Raw genomic sequence first — 21,702 nt, 5'->3', positions numbered from 1 at the left:
AAGTACTAAAATACAAAAAAAAAAAAATAGCAACCAACAATATTGTATCTGGTAAAACTGTCCTTCAAAATGGAGAAATGAAGACTTTACCAGGAAACAGCCCTAGAAGTTTACCAGTAAACTGTCTCTACAAGAAAAATTCAAGGAAGATTCTGGTTAAAGTACAAAGAGTGTAGAAGTAACTGACCCAAAAGGAACATATAAAACTCTCCGCTTGATGTAAATACTTAAACAAATAGAGAAACCCACCGTTTGTAAAAAGGTACCACAAATCACTTTTATTTCTGTGACAGAGTATTAAAAAATTTAAAACTATAAAAATCACGAATCCATATCATAGTGTATGCAAAATAAAAGACAATTTGGGATATTGGTAAGACAAAGTGGGTGCAATGGTGGACATGATATGTTGTGACAGGTTTTCAGTCATTCCCATGGTAACCACAAAGAAAATGCCTCTAGAAGACATAGAAAGGATAGGAGAATGGTATCAAAGCATGTCATTACAAACACCACAAAAACATAATGGGACACAGGAACAGCGAGGAAGTGACATAAAATAGCCACAACAAATACAGAAAACTATAAAAAATTGGTAGCAGGAATGGTTCCCTTTCAGTAATACATTGATTGTAAAGGGATTCAAGTCCTCCAATCAAAAAGCATAGACTGGTTCAGTGAGTTAACAACAAAACCCTACAGTCTCCTGTGTATAAGAGACTCACAGTAGATTTAAGGACACACATAAGAAGTAAAAGTGTGTCAACAGACATTCCATGCAAATGGGAGCCAAAAGAAGGCATAGGTGGCCATACTATTATCAAACAAATACACATTAAGTGTCAAAAAGTGTCAACAAGAGAAAAAGGATGTTATATAAAGTCATGAAATTACCAGGGCACTATAACAATTATATTTATGTGTGCACCTAGCGTCAAGGATCCCATACATGTGAAGCACACATGATGGAATTGAAGCAAGAAGTAAACAGCATCATAAGAGTAGCAGAGGTCAACACTCCAGTTTAACTGAATAGAAAGACCGAATTGCACTCCAGTAAGAAGTGCACTTAAGCAACGTTACATACCAATTACACATAATAAACATCAAGAGACAGTTCCACCAAGGAAGAGCAGAATACACAATCTTGTCAATTACACACTGATCATCATCCTGTATAGATACTGTGCTAGTCTACAAACCAAGTCTTAAGACATTTGGGAAGATTGACATCATACAAGTATCTTTTTTGTCCACCATGGAATGAAACTAAGTTTTAAGAGCAGATGGAAAATTGTAAATTCCACAAACATTTGGAAGCTTAACAATATGCTCTTGAACAGTCAGATATTGAACAAAACGACCAGAAAATTTCTTGAGCCAAGTGAAATGACACACAATATACTCAAACATACAGAATTCAGACAAAGTAATTCTAAGGAAGCAGAGGAATGAATAGACAACCTGTGAAATGGAAGGAAATTTTTTGCAGAGCACTTAGAGCAGAAGGAGGTAATATCCACAATAGAGAAAGAACTCGTGCATCAACAACCAGAAAGCAAATAACATGATTTAAATTTGGAGAAAGGATAGATGAGCATCATCCAGTGAAGATATACAAGTGGCCAACCATATGAAAGATACTCAAAACCATTATTCCTTAGGAAAATATAAATCTGATCACAGTGAGTTATCACATTACACCAGTTCACATCCCACTATTAAACAAGCATATGTTGGAAAGGATGTGGACAGATTGGAACCCTTACACACTGCTAGAGTAAACACAAATGGTGCAACTACACTGAAAAACAAGATGAAGGTTTGTCAAGAAAATTTAAATAATATTATTATAAAATCCAGGGGCGCCTGGGTGGCGCAGTCGGTTGAGCGTCCGACTTCAGCCAGGTCACAATCTCGCGGTCCGTGAGTTAGAGCCCCGCATCGGGCTCTGGGCTGATGGCTCAGAGCCTGGAGCCTGTTTCCGATTCTGTGTCTCCCTCTCTCTCTGCCCCTCCCCCGTTCATGCTCTGTCTCTCTCTGTCCCAAAAATAAATAAACGTTGAAAAAAAAAATTAAAAATCCAGCATCCCACTTGTGGGTATGTAACCGGAAGAATTCAAACTAGGGTCTGTAAAAGACATGTGCACAAGTAGATTCCTAGCAGCATTATTCAGAAAAGCCAATAATAAGCGAAAGCAATAGAAATGTTCACAGGTGCACGAATGGGTAAAGAAAATGTACCATGTACACACACTGGAAGAATATTCAGCTTTGAAAGAACCTATCTCATCACATTATACAACCTGGCTAAAATGTGATGACATTATGCTCAGTGTAATCAAGGAGTCACAGAGACAGATACACTGATTTCACTTATGTGACTAATGTAATGTAGTGAGGCTCACAAAGAAAGGAAGAAAGAGGGAAAAAGAAAATGTAGTTGGGGATTAGAATAGATACAAATGTGGAAGTGGTTATTTAAGAGGCATTGAGTTTCAGTTTTCCAAGATGAGAAAATTCCAGAGGTTGTTTTCGTAACAACTTAAGTATACCTAACACTACAGTTTAAAATGGTCAGAAGAGTAAATTTTATGGTATATGTTTCAACCACAATTAAGAGTACAATATAAAACTTAAAGTTGATACACAGTTATGAGTTTTAAAATATTACCTTCAATTCAAGACGTTATTTCTCATACAATGGGAATATACTTTCATACAGAAATACATTATGACCTTAATTCTACTATAACAATTCACCAAGACAGGATAAAACAACCACTGATCACTCTTCAAGAAAGGAAAAAGGTAAATCATAAGCAAAAAAAGTATGGGTAATACTAACAAATATACAAGTAATTTATTGGCAATTGACATATGGCTGATTCCAGTTTAAATTAAACCTTAAACTATACAGAGTTGTACTGAGTTGTTCAGTGAGTACTGAAATGTACTGAGTTGAAAATTGTTATCCACAAACACAAAACATAGATAAAAACAAATACAAATTAATTAATGTTGTGGAATCTATCAGACAAAACGATGAATGGTTACAGAATTGTGTAACAAGAATAAAAGAAATTTTATCCATCAAAATCCTGAATAAATCATCGATATTTATTAAAAAGGCATCTGCTAAGAAAAAAAAAAGAAAAAAGAAAACCTCCACCTCCAACTATTATTGATACAATAACAAGCAGTGGAAACTAAAATGTAAGCAGTAGCCAATACCAAGAACCCAGAAAAGGACCCACAAACGTATTGCCAACTAATCTTTGTCAAAACGGGAAAGAATATCCAATGGAATAAAGACAGTCTCTTCAGCAAATGGTGCTGGGAAAACTCGACAGCGACATGCAGAAAAATGAACACGGACCACTTTCTTACACCCTACCCAAAAATAAACTCAAAATGGATGAAAGACCTAAATGTAACACAGGAAGCTATCAAAATCCTCCCGAGAAAGAAGGCTAAAACCTCTTTGACCTTGGCCGCAGCAACTTCTTATTCAACACGTTTCTGGAGGCAAGGGAAACAAAAGCATAAATGAACTATTGGGAGGGTCAGAGAGAGAGGGAGACACAGAATCCGAAACAGGCTCCAGGCTCTGAGCTGTCAGCACAGAGCCTGACGCGGGGCAGGAACCCACGGACTGTGAGATCATGACCTGAGACTAAGTCCGAGGCCCAACCGACTGAGCCACCTAGGGGCCCCTGCTTTTGCTTATCTTGATGCAAATACTATGTGCCTTCTGAATGTGGATTTCTGTTTCCTTCCCCAGAGTAGCAATGTTTTCTATTATTTCTTGAAATAACTTTTCTTCCCCTTTTGTTCCTAGAGTTCCTAAAATTAAAATGTCATTTTTGATGAAGTCAGAGTTCCCTAAGTCTCTTGTTATGTTGGAAAACTTTTCTCTTTTGTTCAGGTTCACCATTTTCCATTATTTTGTCTTGTAGGTCACTAATTAATCACTCTGCTTCCTCCAGACTGCTGTTCATGGCAGGAAGCTGATTTCTAATCTTGTTTATTGCATTTTTCATCTCTGGTTGTTTTTTCACTCTTTTACCCCTGCGGAAAGGTCTCCTTATGTTTCCTATTCTTTTCCTAACCCAGTGAGTAGTTCTCAGGATTATTGTCTTCCATTCTCTATCTGGCATGTTACTGACAACTGTTTTTGCATAAATCTCTGGCCGAGGCCATATGTTGTTTTTTCGTTATGGAAACATTCTTCTATCGTGGCATTTTTTCTAAGTCTCTGCTTTCTTCTGTATGTTCAGAAAGCCAATTCTGTCTCCTCACTGCAGGCCAGTGCTCTGCAGATGCTCTCCTTGCCTGCTGTAGACAGTGTTTCATGCCTGGACTGAATGTGGTGAGTGTTTACTGGGTGTGCTGAGGTCAGTTTGCAAAATCATACCTCACATCGACTCCACTAGAACTATGGCCCTGCAGGACTGTATAGTCCAGAGACATGGTGTGGCCAGGGGCTTGTGCAGGTCTCTGGAGAGGGGCTGACCTTGCTGGGCTTGAGGGAAGCTTGATTAAGAAGGATACTCCCACCACAACATGGGGGTGGTGGTGGGGGAGTGGGGCTCTGTGTAACCAACTTAGACAACCAGGGACCATGCTGAGATGCTCTGCTCAGGGGCCCTGAGTTTATGCTGGGGGGCGGGGAATGAAATGGTGCCACCCAACTCCTTTCTTTTCAGACAGGCATATCTGTGAATGTTGCCTCTAGGTAAGTCTCCTAAAATAGTGAATAATCTCACCCTGTGTGCCCCGCAGTGATCTTCAGATCTCTGTTTCCAACCTGTCTGCCCCACCCACCAGTTGTATGCCTGCCTTCTCTCCAGGAGCAGTGCAATACCCTTCTGTCTACAGTTGGCCTTTGAAACTCTAGGCATTAAGCCATGCTGGTTGAAAAAATTCACAAAATTCAACTCCTCTTGTTTTCCAAGCCACTGGCTTTGGGGAAACATTCTCCTTGGGCATTCCTGTGAAACGTAGAGAATGAATTTAAAATTTTGTATGTCTTGCCTATTGTTCGATGTGAGCACCGTTAAATTTTTCTGGACTTAGTTTGCTATACCCTAAGATTATGGAAATACTTACTAACCAGCATTTTCTCGCTTCTGTAATCTTGCTTGCTTAACACATTCCTCCCTTTCCCCCTTCCCCCTTTTTCTCCCGCCACAAGTAACGGACAAAGCCTTCCCGCCAAAGGACAGACAAAGGATGCCCAATCAGAGAACAACAAATGTCCTTACTTTAAAATCAACTAATCAGGCCCCTCATAATCTGAAACCTCCCCTATGCTATTTGTCTCTGTCTATAAAAACGCTGTACCAACCCTGTTCAGGGCCTCTTAGCGTCACTGGCAACGAGTGCGCGAAGGTCCAGGTTTGAACCTGCAATAAACGACCCTTGCCGCTTGGCTTTGACTTACGACTCTGGTGGTCTCTTGTGGGGGGTTTCGCGACCTCGGGCATTACGTTTGGAGGTCCCACCGAGATCTCCCCCGGGCCCACCAGACTTCTGGTCAACGGGTCATCTCTGATTCCCATCGGTAAGTAAGCTGGCTCTATCTTTTTCTCTCTGATCTGTGTTTCTTCTCAGAAGAACCGGTTCTGTCTGGAAGCTCGTGTGACCCTGGCGGACGTGCTATAGGGCACCCAGCCGGGGTCAGTTGGAGACGTCCACTGACACTGGGGGCCTTTCTGGCCCATTCGGGGGCCTTTTTGGCCCATCAGGACTCTTTTCTGTGGGCTACTCACGCCCAACGCGCCTGCGAGCTAACCACTTTCACTTTCTCTACGGACTTCCAGTTTCTCTGTATAGACTAGTCCAGAGTGCTAAGAAACATCTCTAGGCGCCTGAAGGAAAAAACCCTCTAATCAGTAGGCATGCCCATTGTTACCCGTGCTCTGATGTGATGTGTGTCTGTGTGTCTGTCTGTTGAATTGACTGGAATGATTGTTGGGAATCAGGGGCACGCACCTGACTTACCCTATGTGTAGTCCCACGGCGTAAGCTACGGGATTCGAGTGGGCTCTAACCCGATTTCCGCGGTGATCCTCATATGGCTTAAGGCAGTCAAAATTTTTTTGATCCAAGCAGGGGGTTTATACCTGTCTGCCTATGCTAAGAGGCACTTAAGCTCCCGCGAGGGACGCAGACGGACGAGTACGCGAATGCTTCTGTGTCAGTCTAAATGTATTGTCACCCCTGGGCCCTTGTAATAACCACCATCCTAACCGTAACCCTTTCTATTGGGTTGGCCGAAACAGCACCAGAAAGTTGGAACCACTGCCAGAGATTCTTGTTGGTTCTTGTTTTTCTTTCATGGATTGGATGCTTTATTGGAATTAAGTGTTTTCTCGCCTAATCAGAATTAATTATTCCATCCTTTGTTCCTCTCTTCTCCTCTTCCTCAGAATCGTAACATGGGCCAAACGCAGAGCACCCCTCTCTCCCTCCTCCTCACCAACTTCAGGGATGTAAGAGCTAGAGGACACAACTTAAGCCTAGACACTCGCAAAAGAAAGTTGATCACCTACTGCCGCTCTGAATGGCCCACCTTTGGGGTCAATTGGCCTACAGAGGGAACCTTCTGCCTCCCTGTGGTCCTTAAAGTAAAATCAAGAATTTTCCTACCAGAAAAAGAAGGTCACCCGGATCAGATTCCCTATACTCTGGTGTGGCAAGATTTAGTGGAAAACCCACCTCCCTGGATGGCCTCTTTCTTAACAACAGGGCCGTGCAAAATCCTAGCGGCTAAACCTACCAACCCTCCCAAGCCACAAACTCCAAATGCACCCCCTGTTCTCCCCGACAGCCAAGATTTACTTTCCCTTGACCCTCCCCCTTACCAGATTCCTCCTCTTATTCTGCAAGCCGCCCCTATCCCTGCTCCCAACCCCATTTCCCCTGCGCTGGCAGAGCCTCCCATAGCCCAGCCGATAGAAGAACTAGAAAATAGGGAGGCTCAACCCGCACCCATGTCTAATGGGGGTGCAATCCAAGGGCCGGCTGGACATACCCGTGGCTGGGCCCCACGTGAGCCAGGATTCCGCCTCCCTGACTCCACCATAGCTTTACCCTTACAGGAAATAGGGCCTCCCGATGATACGGGGAACCCCCGACTTCAATACTGGCCCTTCTCTACCAGTGACCTATATAACTGGAAAACCCAGAATGCTCGATTTTCTGATAACCCTAAAGATTTAATAGCTCTCCTGGACAGCGTTATGTTCACCCACCAACCCACCTGGTATGATTGTCAGCAACTCCTCTGAATCCTGTTCACCACCGAGGAGCGAGAAAGAATTCAATTGGAAGCAAGAAAGCTGGTTCCTGGAGATGACGGCCAGCCTACTGCTAACCTTGATCTCATTAATGCAGCTTTTCCCTTGACCCGACCCCCACAGGATGGCTGGGACTACAACACGGCAGAAGGTAGGGGACAACTGCACATTTATCGCCAGACTCTAATGGCGGGTCTCCGGGCTGCTGCACACAAGCCCACTAATTTGGTGAAAGTATATTCAGTAGTACAAGGTAAGACAGAGAGCCCTGCCACTTATTTAGAAAGACTAATGGAAGCCTTCAGACAGTATACCCCCATGGACCCAGAGACCCCCGAAAATCAAGCTGCCGTTATAATGGCCTTTGTAAACCAGGAAGCCACTGATATTAAAAAGAAACTCCAGGGGCGCCTGGGTGGCGCAGTCGGTTAAGCGTCTGACTTCAGCCAGGTCACGATCTCGCGGTCCATGAGTTCAAGCCCCGCGTCGGGCTCTGGGCTGATGGCTCAGAGCCTGGAGCCTATTTCCGATTCTGTGTCTCCCTCTCTCTCTGCCCCTCCCCCATTCATGCTCTGTCTCTCTCTGTCCCAAAAATAAATAAACGTTGAAAAAAAAATTAAAAAAAAAAAGAAACTCCAGAAACTAGAAGACCTGGAGGGAAAACAAATTCAGGACTTACTCCGCATTGCCCAGCGTGTCTATAATAATAGAGAGACTCCAGAGGACAGGCAACTTAAAGCTACCGAAAAAATGACCAAAGTCCTGGCTGCTGTTGTCCAAAAGCCCCTAGATAAAGACCAATGTGGCTATTGCAAAGAAAAAGGCCATTGGGCCCGAGAATGCCCTAAAAAGAAAAGGCCACGTCATAATCAAAAACGTGGCAGCCAAAAACCACACCTACCCTCTTCACTCAAGATGCAGAATAGGGGGCACGGGGTTCAGATGCCCTCCCCGAACCTAGGGTAAAGCTACAAGTGGAGGGGAACCCAGTTCAATTCCTAGTCGACACAGGGGCACAACATTCGGTCTTGATCAGACCCCATGGGAAAATTTCTGAAAAATCTTCCTGGGTCCAAGGGGCTACCGGAATAAAAAAATATTCCTGGACCACCCAGAGGACTGTGGACCTAGGAAGCGGAAAGGTCACCCATTCCTTCCTAGTCGTCCCCGACAGTCCCTGCCCCTTATTGGGAAGAGACTTACTCACTAAATTGGGGGCTCAGATTCATTTCATGCCAGGGGGCCCCCAAATGACTGACCTCCACAACCAACCCATTTCCGTACTTACTCTAAGTTTAGAAGATGAATATCGACTTCATCAGGAGCCACCCTCACAAAATCACAACATAGAGCCCTGGCTTCAGCAGTTTCCAGAGGCATGGGCCGAAACCGGGGGTATGGGGTTGGCTAAGCATTGCCCAGCTCTATTCATAGAAGTGAAGCCAGGGGCAGATCCAGTCCAGGTCCGACAATACCCGATGTCAATAGAGGCTAGAAATGGCATCACGCCACATTCCGTCGCCTCCTAGACTTGGACATCTTGCGTCCCTGTCATTCAGCCTGGAACACCCCCCTACTGCCTGTACGAAAACCTAATAGTGCGGACTACTGTCCGGTACAAGATCTGAGAGAAGTTAACCGCCGAGTCATGGACATACACCCGACAGTTCCCAACCCCTATACCCTCCTAAGTGCCCTCAACCCAGAAAGACAATGGTATACTGTCCTCGATTTAAAAGACGCTTTTTTCAGCCTGCCTCTGGCCCCCAAAAGCCAAGAACTCTTTGCCTTCGAGTGGTCCGATCCTGAGAGGGGCATAAATGGACAACTCACCTGGACCCGGCTTCCCCAAGGATTCAAAAACTCACCCACCTTGTTCGATGAGGCACTTCACGAAGATCTGGGTGAGTATCGGAGTCGAAACCCCGAAGTGACTCTCTTGCAGTACGTCGACGATCTTTTAATAGCCACTGAGACCGCCGAAGCCTGCTTGCAAGGCACCAGGAACCTTCTCCGGACACTTGGTGCCCTAGGGTACCGGGCTTTGGCAAAGAAAGCCCAAATTTGTAGATCCGAGGTAACCTACTTGGGGTACCTGTTAAGAGGAGGACAACAGTGGCTCACTGATGCATGGAAGGAAACCATCCTCCGCATCCCCTGACCCACAACGCAAAGGCAGGTAAGAGAATTCCTGGGATCGGCCGGGTTCTGCCGCTTGTGGATACCTCAGTTTGCCGAGATGGCTAAGCCTCTTTACCTGGTCACCCGAGAACAGGCGCCCTTTGAGTGGACAGAGGAAACTGAGCAGGCTTCCCAGCAAATTAAACTCGCCCTGTTGACGGCGCCAGCCTTAGGGCTCCCTGATGTCTCCAAACCCTTTCATCTCTTCATAGATGAAAGCAAGGGGATAGCTAAAGCAGTACTGATGCAACCTCTTGGTCCATGGCCCAGACCCGTCGCCTACCTTTCAAAAAGACTAGACCCAGTGGCGGCTGGCTGGCCTCCTTGCCTCCACTAAACCCTGCCTCCATGTTACCAGACCCGGACTTAGATATCCCCCTCCATAACTGCGTTGAAATATTGGCGCAGGTTCATGGTGTTCGGGAAGATTTACAGGATCACCCTCTACCAGACGCTGAGGTCACCTGCTTCACTGACGGCAGCAGCTTTGTACATCAGGGTCAAAGGTATGCAGGGGCAGCAGTCACAACTGAAACTGAGACTGTTTGGGCAGAGCCTTTGCCAGCTGGCACCTCTGCCCAACGGGCTGAACTTGTGGCCTTAACCAAGGCACTGACTTTGGGAAAAGACAAGAGACTAAACGTGTATACCGATAGCAGATATGCTTTTGCTACGGCCCACATACATGGAGCTATATACAGAGAGAGGGGACTGTTAACTGCAGAGGGGAAAACTATCAAAAACAAAGAAGAAATATTGGCTCTTTTAAAGGCACTCTGGCTGACTAAACGACTAGCCATCATACATTGCCCAGGCCACCAAAAACCGATCACACCGGTGGCCAGAGGAAATAATTTGGCTGACCAGGTGGCCCGAGAGGTGGCCTTACAGGTGGACTATACTTTAATGACCACCCTACCAGACCCCAGTTCAGCTAGTTTAGCAGGAAGTCCCACCTACACTAAAGAAGACCTAAACTGGATCCAAAAATTGCCTTTGACTCAGTGCCTTAACGGATGGTGGAGAGCAGCAGACTGTAGCATAATCCTCCCAGAAGAAATGGGAAATAAAGTCTTATCCAAGATGCACCGAGCCACTCATATGGGCACAAGAAAAATGCAAGACTTAATGAGACATGCTAGGATCACCATTAAAGACTCCAGGACAAAAATTGAACAGATAGTTGCTAGCTGTAAAGCTTGCCAACTAACTAACGCTACCAACCACGGGAAAAACCCTGGCTCCAGGACCCGCGGAACCAGGCCGGGAGCCTATTGGGAAGTAGACTTCACCGAGGTAAAGCCTGGAAAATATGGATATAAATATTTGTTAGTGTTTATAGATACCTTTTCAGGATGGACAGAGGCCTTCCCCACCAAGCATGAGACTGTGCAGGTAGTAGCAAAGAAAATGTTGGAAGACATCATGCCCAGGTACGGATTTCCTACCCTAATAGGATCAGACAACGGACCAGCATTCATTTCAAAGGTAATACAAGGGATAGCGCAGTTTATTGGGGCTGATTGGAAACCACATTGTGCATATAGACCCCAAAGCTCAGGACAGGTAGAAAGAATGAATAGAACTCTAAAAGAGACCTTAACTAAATTGACCATGGAGACTGGCGCTAACTGGGTAGTCTTACTCCCCTACGCTCTGTTCAGGGTGCAAAACTCTCCCTACAAACTGGGATTAACCCCCCTTGAAATCATGTATGGAGTACCCCCTCCTATAATTCCCAACCTACAGTCTAATGTGTTAACTGAATTTGATGATCATAAACTTATTATTTCCCTGAGGGAACTCCAGCGCACCCACCAGGAAGTTTGGCCCAGACTGAGAGCCATTTATGAGACCGGGCCCCCTCCTGAGCCACATCACTACTGACCCGGAGACTGGTTATATGTGCGGAGACATAAGCAAGAGACCCTCCAACCACGGTGGAAGGGACCCTACATTGTGATCCTCACTACACCCACTGCTCTCAAGGTCAACGGGATCACCACCTGGATCCATTACACCCACGCCCGACCAGCTGATCCATTTGCAGTTCGAGAAGACTTCGTGCCGGAAACCAACACCGCCTGGACGGTTGACCAGAGTAAGACCCATCCTTTAAAATTGACTCTGCGTCGAAAACCTGACCCCAAAAACCGGCTAAGACCAAAGGCCCGGGTGTCCCATACCAAGACAGTTGCAGCAACTCAGGACCCACAATGATCGAAGGAACACTCACTAGCGTGCTCCTGCTCACTTCTTATGGACTGATAAGTATTGTGGGCAACCCCCACACACCCTATACTTTAACTTGGGAGGTTTCTAATTGGGAAACCCATGAAGTCTATAATACCACCACAAAGTCAGACACCCCAAGAAATAGCTGGTGGCCAGACTTATACTTTAATTTAGAAAAAGTAGCAGTCTCTACTGGATTAACCCCCCTCAACAAGCAGCGTGGGTCTGCTGCAGTGTACCAACAAAATAATTTCTGAGACGAGGGGTTCTACGCCTGCCCCGGGTTCAGAACCGGAGCGATGAGAAAAACCTGTGGAGGGCTCGAATCCCTCTACTGCAAGGCTTGGAGTTGTGTCACTACCAATGATGGGAGCTGGAAATGGCATGTAAAGCCCCAATATATTAAAATGTCATTTATTAAGCCATGCAACAAAGCCCAACACGGGCACACGGTAGTGAACCCGGCGCCCATCTGCGATCCCGATTGCAACCTTGTCCAAATCAAACTTCTAGAAGATGGAAAAAAAGAAACTAGATGGACCACTGGGCTTAGTTGGGGAATCTATTTATATCAGGGACCACCCTACTATGCAACTGTTATTCAGATAAAACTAAAGGTAGAACCCAAGGTTCCACCAACCCTAGTAGGGCCAAACCAATCAGTATGGCCCACAAGTAAGCCTAATACTACCCCGTGGTCCACAAATAAGGGTACTAATTCTCCGGCCACTCAGGTGGTCACTGTAACCGGGACTACTCCAAGAAAATCCCAAAAAGTTCAAATCCCATTCAAAGATGACCCCTTATGGGTAATGATGAATACCACTTATAAGGCCTTAAATCATACTAAACCCAATGAAACAGAAGCTTGTTGGCTGTGCTATTCCACAAAACCTCCATTTTATGAGTCAGTAGCAATAGTAGGAAATTATAGCACTGCAAACAACTCAGACACTTGCAATTGGGGACAGAGAAGACCCAGCCTCACACTACCGGTGCTTACGGGAAATGGGACATGTATAGGAACAGTGCCAACAAAATATAGCTACTTATGCATAAGTAACAGGAATATATTCAATACTTCAGAAAACTGGATTATTCCACCAAATAACTCATGGTGGTTTGTTCTCATGCGGGATTAACCCCCTGCCTCTATAAGGATATGTTCAGTCAGAATTCTGTGTAATGGTAATTGTGTTCCCAAAAATCATATACCACACAACTGAGTGTATAGACCAGATGTGGATAGCACCAAAAAGAGTAACTAAGAGAGCACTCATTACTGCAGGGGCTCTAACTCTAGCCACCATATTCAGACTCGGGGCCATCGGAACAGGGACAGGGATCTCGGCCGTAACTATACAAAAGAAGGGATTTAGTATACTTAGAGAAGCGGTTGACAAAGATATAGAAAGAATAGAGACTGCCATCACTTCGCTTGAAAAGTCCCTAACCTCCCTCTCGGAAGCAGTTTTGCAAAACAGGAGAGGATTAGACCTGCTGTTCCTACAGCAAGGTAGTCTCTGTGCAGCACTAGGAGAAGAGTGTTGCTTCTATGCTGACCACACAGGAATAGTAAGGGATTCTATGGCCAAGATCCGAGAAGGGCTAGCCAAACAAAAGAGAGAAAGAGAACAGGAGGCAGGGTGGTTTGAATCCTGGTTCAGTGCGTCCCCATGGTTAACTACCCTGCTCTCCGCTTTACTCAGGCCTCTAGCCATCCTACTTCTCGCTCTCACATTAGGCCCCTACATCATAAACAAAATTATTAATTTTGTCCAAGACAGGTTCAATGCTGTACAATTAATGGTCTTACAAACTCAGTACCAACCGCTCAAGACATTACAAATAGAAAACTGAAGATCCAAGATTGGCTCTTCAGGCACAAGGAAAAGGGGGGAATGAAATGTAGAGAATGAATTTAAAAATTTTGTATGTCTTGCCTATTGTTCGATGTGAGCACCGTTAAATTTTTCTAGACTTAGTTTGCTATACCCTAAGATTATGGAAATACTTACTAACCAGCATTTTCTCGCTTCTGTAATCTTGCTTGCTTAACACATTCCTCCCCTTCCCCCTTCCCCCTTTTTCTCCCACCACAAGTAACGGACAAAGCCTTCCCGCCAAAGGACAGACAAAGGACGCCCAATCAGAGAACAACAAATGTCCTTACTTTAAAATCAACTAATCAGGCCCCTCATAATCTGAAACCTCCCCTATGCTATTTGTCTCTGTCTATAAAAACGCTGTACCAACCCTGATCGGGGCCTCTTAGCGTCACTGGCAACGAGTGTGCGGAGGTCCAGGTTCGAACCTGCAATAAACGACCCTTGCCGCTTGGCTTTGACTTACGACTCTGGTGGTCTCTTGTGGGGGGTTTCGCGATCTCAGGCATTACACCTGTGTGGTCCTCTTTCTCTGCCCTTCTCCACATCCACACCTTGTTGCCTTCTTAGTGATTAACTTTGTATTCTTCCCTACAATGAATATTTTGATATAATGTCTGAATAGAGTGACTGACATAGTGCTTTCTACTCTGAATTCTGTGACAGTTACTGATATTTGATGTTAAATTAAATACTTTTCTAAGTATTTATGGCTTTCCAGTTACTTTTATGCATCTCTGGTGTTTGTTAAAGTGTACTTTTAACACAAAGGCCTTTTCTCATTCAATATGTTTGCGCGGTTTAAATCTAGTGTGCATGCTGGGATATTAAGGATCACGTTCCAATGAAAGGCACTGAAATATTCTCTACATATTTTGGTTTCTATCCTCTAAGACAGCTATGATGTTGAGCAAGTTACGAATTCCAGCTACAGGCTGGACACATTCATGACCTTTATAATGTTGGTCCTCAGTGTAAACTATCTGATGCTGAGTAAGGGTTCAGCAGTCCTAGAAGTTGTACCACACCTTGACATTTTTAAAAAATTTTTTTTTTAACATTTATTCATTTTTGAGACAGAGCATGAACGGGGGAAGGTCAGAGAGAGAGGGAGACACAGAATCCGAAACAGGCTCCAGGCTCTGAGCTGTCAGCACAGAGCCTGACGCGGGGCTTGAACTCACAGACTGCGAGATCATGACCTGAGCCGAAGTCGGACGTCCAACTGACTGAGCCACCCAGGCGCCCCCACACCTTGACATTTTTAAGTTTTTTCTCCAGTATGAATTCTGTGTTGTAGAATGAATCTTGACCTTTGATTAACAGGCTCACCAATTCTTTATATTTGCAAAATCCTCCCCCAGTATACATTCTATGATCAGTAGTAGGGGTTTACCATTGCTTAAAGGCCTTGCCACACTCTTTTGTATTCAATTGTTATTCTCTAGTATAAACTCTCCAGTGTGAAGTAAGGGGTGAGGAGTCCACAAAGATTTTCTCACATTCCTTAAATTTGTAAGGTTTGTTCAAGTATGAATTCTGTGATAATGAGTAAATGTCAAACAGTGATCAAACACTTTACAAATTGCATTGGTAAGCTTTTTGTCAAAGATGAATTCTGTGATCTTGAATAAGGTGTAAAAGTTGGTTAAAGACCTAGCCACATTCTTTTTTCTTTTTTCATTTTTTTTTTTATAAAATGGGTTTTTTTTTAAATTTTTTTTAACATTTATTTATTTTTGAGACAGAGAGAGAGCATGAACAGGGGAAGGTCAGAGAAAGAGGGAGACACAGAATCCGAAACAAGCTCCAGGCTCCGAGCTGTCAGCACAGAGTCCGGCACGGGGCTTGAACCCATGGACCGTGAGATCATGACCTGAGCCGAAGTCGGATGCTCAACCGACTGAGCCACCCAGGTGCCCCTGGCCACGTTCTCTACATTGGTAAAGATTATCACCAGTATGAATATGGTGGTGATGAATAAGAGTTGAGTGATGGAAAAAGAGACACACTTGTGGGTGACAAAATGTTCCCCTTGAGTAGGGAAATGTTTCTTTTCTTTTTTTTTAACGTTTTTATTTTTGAGAGAGAGAGAGACAGAGTACAAGCAAGGGAGGGCACAGAGAGAGGGTGACACAGAATCTGAAGCAGGCTCCAGGCTTTGAGCTATCAGACACAGAGCCCACAATGTGGGTCTTTAACCAATAAACTGTGAGATAAACAGTTGAGTGAGCCAAAGTCAGGCACTCAACTGACTGAACTGTCCAGGCACCCCAGAAATTTGTATTTTCAAAGGTAATTTACACACAGTTTTGCAAAGTAAATGTACTTTTTACATTCCTCTCAGCAACATAGGCAAATTGTAATTCCTTAACATTTTCATGAATATCTGGTGTTATCTTTTTTACTTTAGTCATTCCAGAAAATTTTGACAGGTTCTCATTGTAAAATATGAAATGGTATTACTACAGTTATCCTGGTGACTCAAAATGAAACTACTTAAATGTGTAAAGTTGAACAAAAATCAAAATGTCTGCAGTCAAACATCAGTAGGCTTGATATTGAAATAAGCAAAATAAGCAAAAGCAGGTACACAATGAGACATGTTTGAATTACATTTGCAAACTATGGTGATAAACAAAAAATCTTAAATGCGGCAAAAGAAAAGCAGTCCTCACTTGCAAAGGAAGGCCCATAAACCTGTTGAGATTTCTCAACAGAAACTTGGGAAGCAAGAAGGGCATGGCATGATATATTCCATGTACTGAAGGGGGAAAATCTGCAGCCAAGAACTCTATCCAGCAAGGCTATTCTTCAGAATAGGAGAGATAAAGAGGTTCCCAGAGAAGCAAAAACTAAAGGAAACTCACCACTTAAACAGCCCCATGAGAAACATTCAATGGGAATGTTTGAGTGTGAAGAACATACCAAAAGTGACAAAGACTTGAGAAGATCAGAAAAAATCTTCAGAAACAGACAAAACAAGTAATATAATGGCAGTAAATGCCAATATATCAATAACTCCTTTGAATGAAAAGGTACTCTGAACTCCTGTCAAAACACATAGGCTGTCTGGATAGATTAAAAACCCAGACCCGTCTACATGTTGCCTACAAGAGACTCAATTTAGACCTGAAGATATCAGCAGACTGAAAGTGAGTGGGTGGAAAGATATGTTTCATGCAAATGGAGGTCAAAAGAAAGAGTACCGACACTTTTACGTTGGACGAACTAGACATTTTTGTTCCTGTATTGTGCTTACCATCCTTTGCTATCAGAGTAATTCTGGCCACGTAGAATGATTTTCAATGCTTTCCCTCTATTCCACTGTTTGCAAGATTGTGATGAACACTGTCATTTGTCATTTTTTAAAAAGGTTTCTTAGCATTGGGGCGTCTGGGTGGCTCATTCGTTCGGTTGAACGACCGACTTCAGCTCAGGTCATGATCTCACAGCATGTGAGTTTGAGCCCCATCCCTTCCCAGAGCTCAGAGCCTGGAGTCTGCTTCGGATTCTGGGTCTCCCTCTCTCTCTACCCCTCACCCACTCGCATTCTTTCTCTGTCTCTCTCAAAAATAAACGTTAACAAAATAAAATCAAATTTAAAAAATTAAAAAATAAAAGGTTTCTTGGCATTGACCAATGAAGGCCTGTGGTCTTGGGCTTTCATGTGTGGGAGGTTTTTTATTCCAAATTCAACTTTCATTCTTGTGGTCTAAGAAGATTTCCTATTTCTTGGATTCAAGATTCTTATTTCAATTAGGTAACTTATGCATTTTTAGGAATTACCTTTTCCCCTACGTTATGGGATTTGTTAGCTTATAATTGTTCATAATAATCTGTTATCACACTATATACTACTTGGGGTATTGTTTTCTCATTTTCTCTTCCAACCATTTTCTCTTCCAAAAACCAACTCATTTGGATTTTGAGTCTTCTCTCCTGTTTTTATTCATGTAGTTAACTCAGAGTCTATTATACTTATTAAAAAAAAAACCCAGAGCACCATTTTCAATGTTATTTTATTATTTGGTCTGTATTTTATTTATTTTTGATTATTCCTTGTAATTTACTACCTCTACTAAGTTTCACCTGTATTCCTTTTTCCCCCCAGTTCCTTGTGGCTTAATGTCAAGAACATAAAGTTAGGGCACCCAGGTGGCTCAGTCAGTTTACTGTCCAACTGTTGATTTCAGCTCAGGTTATGATCTCATCCTTCATGAGTTCGAGCCCTGACTCAGTCTCTGTGCTGTCAGTACAGAGCCTTCCTGGGATTCTCTGTCTCCCTCTCTCCCTCTGCCCCTCCACTGCTCTTTCTCTCCACCTCTCACTCTCTCAAAAAGAAACACTGAAACAAAAGAAAAAATGGTGGAACAAACAAATTGATTCAAGCATTGATAGTATAAAAATTCAAAAATAGAGTGTCTACTAGATCAGATTAGCAGAAGTACACAACACAAGTGATGACCAAAACAAACCAGTAACAACAAAAATAAAAAAACTAAGGATTCTTGGGGTGCCTAGGTGGCTCAGTCGGTTAAGTGTCTGACTTTGACTCAGGTCATGATCTCATGGTTAGGGAGTTTGAGTCCTGCGTTGGGCTCTGTGCTGACAGCTTGGAGCCTAGAGCCTGCTCTGTTTCTGTGTCTTCCTCTCTTTCTCTGCTCCTCCCCCACTCACACTCTGTTTCTTTCTCTCCCTCAAAAATAAATAAAAACATTAAAAAAATTAAAAATAAAAGTCATGACATCCTTTAAAAAATTAAAAAAAGAGAAGTAGAGAATATGAATTAATGTGGTAGAAATGAAGAAATCTTCATAGATATAAAATACTAGCTAAGTCTTCCCTAAAATGGCATGGGATTGTACATTCACGTTTTTTTAAGAATTACCAGAGGACTGAAAGTGTGTTAGTATGGAGAATTAAAGAACTAACAACTTAAAATACAGGGTCATAAGTAGGTCATGAGGTCATAAGCCTCATGGTAACCACATATCAAACTCGTGTTCTAGATATGTGAAAGAGGAAAGGATCGAAGTATACCGCTATAGAAAGACCTAAATGTGAGATAGGAAACTCAAAATCCTACAGGAGAAAATAGGCAGCAACTTCCCTGACTTAGGCTATAGCCACTTCTAGTGAAGATTTCTCCAGAGGCAAGGGAGAAAAACAAAACAAATAAAAACAAAAATGATTTATTGGGACCTCATCAAGATAAAAAGCTTCTGCACAGTAAAGGAAACAATCAACAAAACTAAAAGGCAACCGAGGGAATAGGAGAAGATATTTGCAAATGACATATGGGATAAGGGTTAGTATCCAAAATCTGTGAAGAATTTACCAAACTGAACACCAAACAAATTACCCACTGAAGAAATGGGCAGAAGACATGAATAGACATTTTGCCAAGGAAGACATCCAGATGGGTAACAGACACATGAAAAAAGCCTCAACATGCCTCATCATCAGGGAAATACAAATCAAATTCACAACGAGATGCCACCTCACACTTGTCAGAATGGCTAAAATTAACAACAGCATACAGAGAAAGGAGGACACTTTTCCAGTGTTGGTGGGAATGCAAATTGGTGCAGCCATTCTGGAAAACACTGTGGAGGTTACTCAAAAAATGAAAAATGGAATTACCTGCAGCCCAGCAATAGCACTACTAGGAATGTATCCAAAAGATATAGGAGTGCTGATTCATAGGGGCACATGTACCCCAATGTTTCTAGCAGTGCTATTAACAATAGCCAACTTATGGAAAAAGCCCAAATGTCCATCAACTGATGAATCAAGAAGCCATGGTGTACACACACACACACACACACACACACACACACACTGCAATACTACTCAGTGATCAAAAAGAATGAAATCTTGTTATATGCAACAATATGGATGGAGATAGAGAGGATTATGCTAAGTGAAAGAAGTCAGAGTAAGAGAGATCATATGATTTCCCTCATTTGGAATTTGAGAAACCCAACAGATCAAAATAGGGGAAGGGAAGGTAAAAGGAGATAAAAACAGAAGGGAGGCAAACTACAAGAGACTCTTTAACACATAAAACAGAGTGAGGGTTTCTGGAAGGGAGGTAGGTGGGGGGATGGGTTAAATGAGTGATGGGCATCAGGGAGGGTACTTTATTGGGATGAGCACTGGGTGTTATATGTAAGAGATGAATCACTGGATTCTATTCCTGAAATCAATATCACACTGTATGTTAACTAACTTGAATTAAAAAAAATAAATAAATATAAAGGGATTAAATTCTCCAATCAAAACATATATATTGGCTGAATGGAAAGAAATACAAGATACAACTCTACAGTACCTTCAAGAGACTCGCTTCAGCTTTGGGAACACAGTCAGAGTCAAAGTGCAGGTAAGAAAAGGACATTCCATGCAAATGGAAATAAAAGAAAACACAGTAGCTATGCTTACTTTAGACAAATAGACTTTAAGCTAAGGGCAGTATTAAGATGCAGCAAAAATGCTTATAAACTAATGGGTCACTTTCTGCAGTGTTTTTAGCTATGTGGTGTTGGGAAGAATGACAGTAAGGCTTTCCCAAAATTTGTGTTTGGAAGGATATGAATAGGGTGTTTCTGTAACTCATGTAGTACTTACCACTTTTCAACCCAACACCTTTTTCCCCCCATAAATGTTGATGGTGTTTCACCACATACCTCAATTACAGCTTGAGTAAAGTTGATGAACATCTGTATCTTAAGAGTTCCCTAAATGGTTAGTTGATATTCAAAAACCTATTACTGTGATTTGAGGATTGGGGAAAAAAAGAACACTAAATGACAATTTGAGAAGGACCTATTATTTCCAGACTTTTATGTGTGTGGGAAAATATTGTTGCAAAGAAAGCTTGGTCCTTTACTGTAACCAGTAGCCAATAATTTATCAAAACCAACTTGTACAGGCTAATAAACATTCTACCATAATGGGTTTTCTAACCTCTTGCTACTGTACATTGTATATTTTATCACTCATATGTTGTTAAATTACCTTGTTATCTGGCATTTTAATCTCCAAATAAGTTAGTTGTCCTTTCAGGCAGGTTATCATTAAACTACTCTGTGCACCTTGTGGTATAAATTTTTGAGCAGCTTTTCATTGGGCAGACATTCCAGAAAACGAGCAAATACCAAAGGTTTTATCCAATCAAGCTGTCCTTCCTTTGCTTCCACATCGTCTCTGTAAAAACCTTACCACTATCTGCTACTAATGGAACGTGCCTAGCCATTTGAATAGATCAATTAACCGGTCAGATTAAGTCTTGAAAATATGAACATATATCAGTTCATCTTTTAACACCACACAGTACCACCTTTCATTTTGAGCACCTTTCTCCTTGGCCTGGACAACTTGCCCACTCGCAACGTGAGCATAAGACTCAATAGGACATCTTTCCCTGCCCCTTTCGGCCCACTTTTGCACATGCACATTAGACACCAATGTGACTCTGCTCTCACTTGCGCAGACTCCACTCTCGGCAATGGCTCCCCACAGCACTTGTGCAGACAGAGTTTCCCACCAAGTGCTGCACATGCGCATAGAGGATTTCCGGAAAACACCGCCTCGCTCAGGAGCTAAACCTGCAGTCATGTGTTCCTCCCTTTACCAGCCCGGAGTTACAGAGCACTAGCCTTGAACCTTAGCTCAACTGTCCACACACCGGAGTTCACAGTGGAGGCCAGCTGGGGCTAGAGTCTACAGACAGAACCGTCATCCCTCGGACCAGTGTTACACACCCAGAGTTTTCGATCCTTTTCCCGTGTCTGCCTTCAGTATCATCAAAACTTCACACAAGCAGGCAAAGAGAATCCCCATGAACCCGTCAAGCTGGGCACCTCCCACAATGAAGGGAGCCCGAGCAGATGGGGAGCAGGGACTGGCCATCCAGGAGCATCCTGTGTAATAGAAACGCTTAGGTGTCCATCAGTGGTACCACTGCAGGGGACCTTCTGACATCCTCAGATTCCTGTTTCATACCTTGGGGCTAAAATTCTGGACAAAGAGCTCAGCTGTCCCAGGATTTGCATCTGGAATAGTCCTTGTCTACATGGTGCTTGGGGAGC

General features: G+C 43.2%; 1 protein-coding gene across 2 annotated transcripts in view; it reads right to left on the bottom strand.

Annotated features, from left to right (window-relative positions):
- The window catches only part of LOC105259655 (zinc finger protein 420-like), a 125,404-nt gene that overhangs the window by 99,607 nt on the left and 4,095 nt on the right, over window positions 1–21,702 (bottom strand). For both annotated transcript variants that reach the window (XM_045046183.1, XM_045046184.1), the window contains exon 3: window positions 9,177–9,399. The gene's annotated coding sequence lies outside the window, so the exon portion shown is untranslated. The remainder of the gene's footprint in view (window positions 1–9,176; window positions 9,400–21,702) is intronic.

This window comes from Felis catus, chromosome E2 (genome assembly GCF_018350175.1).
Source record: "Felis catus isolate Fca126 chromosome E2, F.catus_Fca126_mat1.0, whole genome shotgun sequence".
Classification (NCBI taxonomy): Eukaryota; Metazoa; Chordata; class Mammalia; order Carnivora; family Felidae; genus Felis; species Felis catus.
Note: the sequence above shows the minus strand (reverse complement) of the source record. Positions and strands in the feature narration are given on the sequence as shown.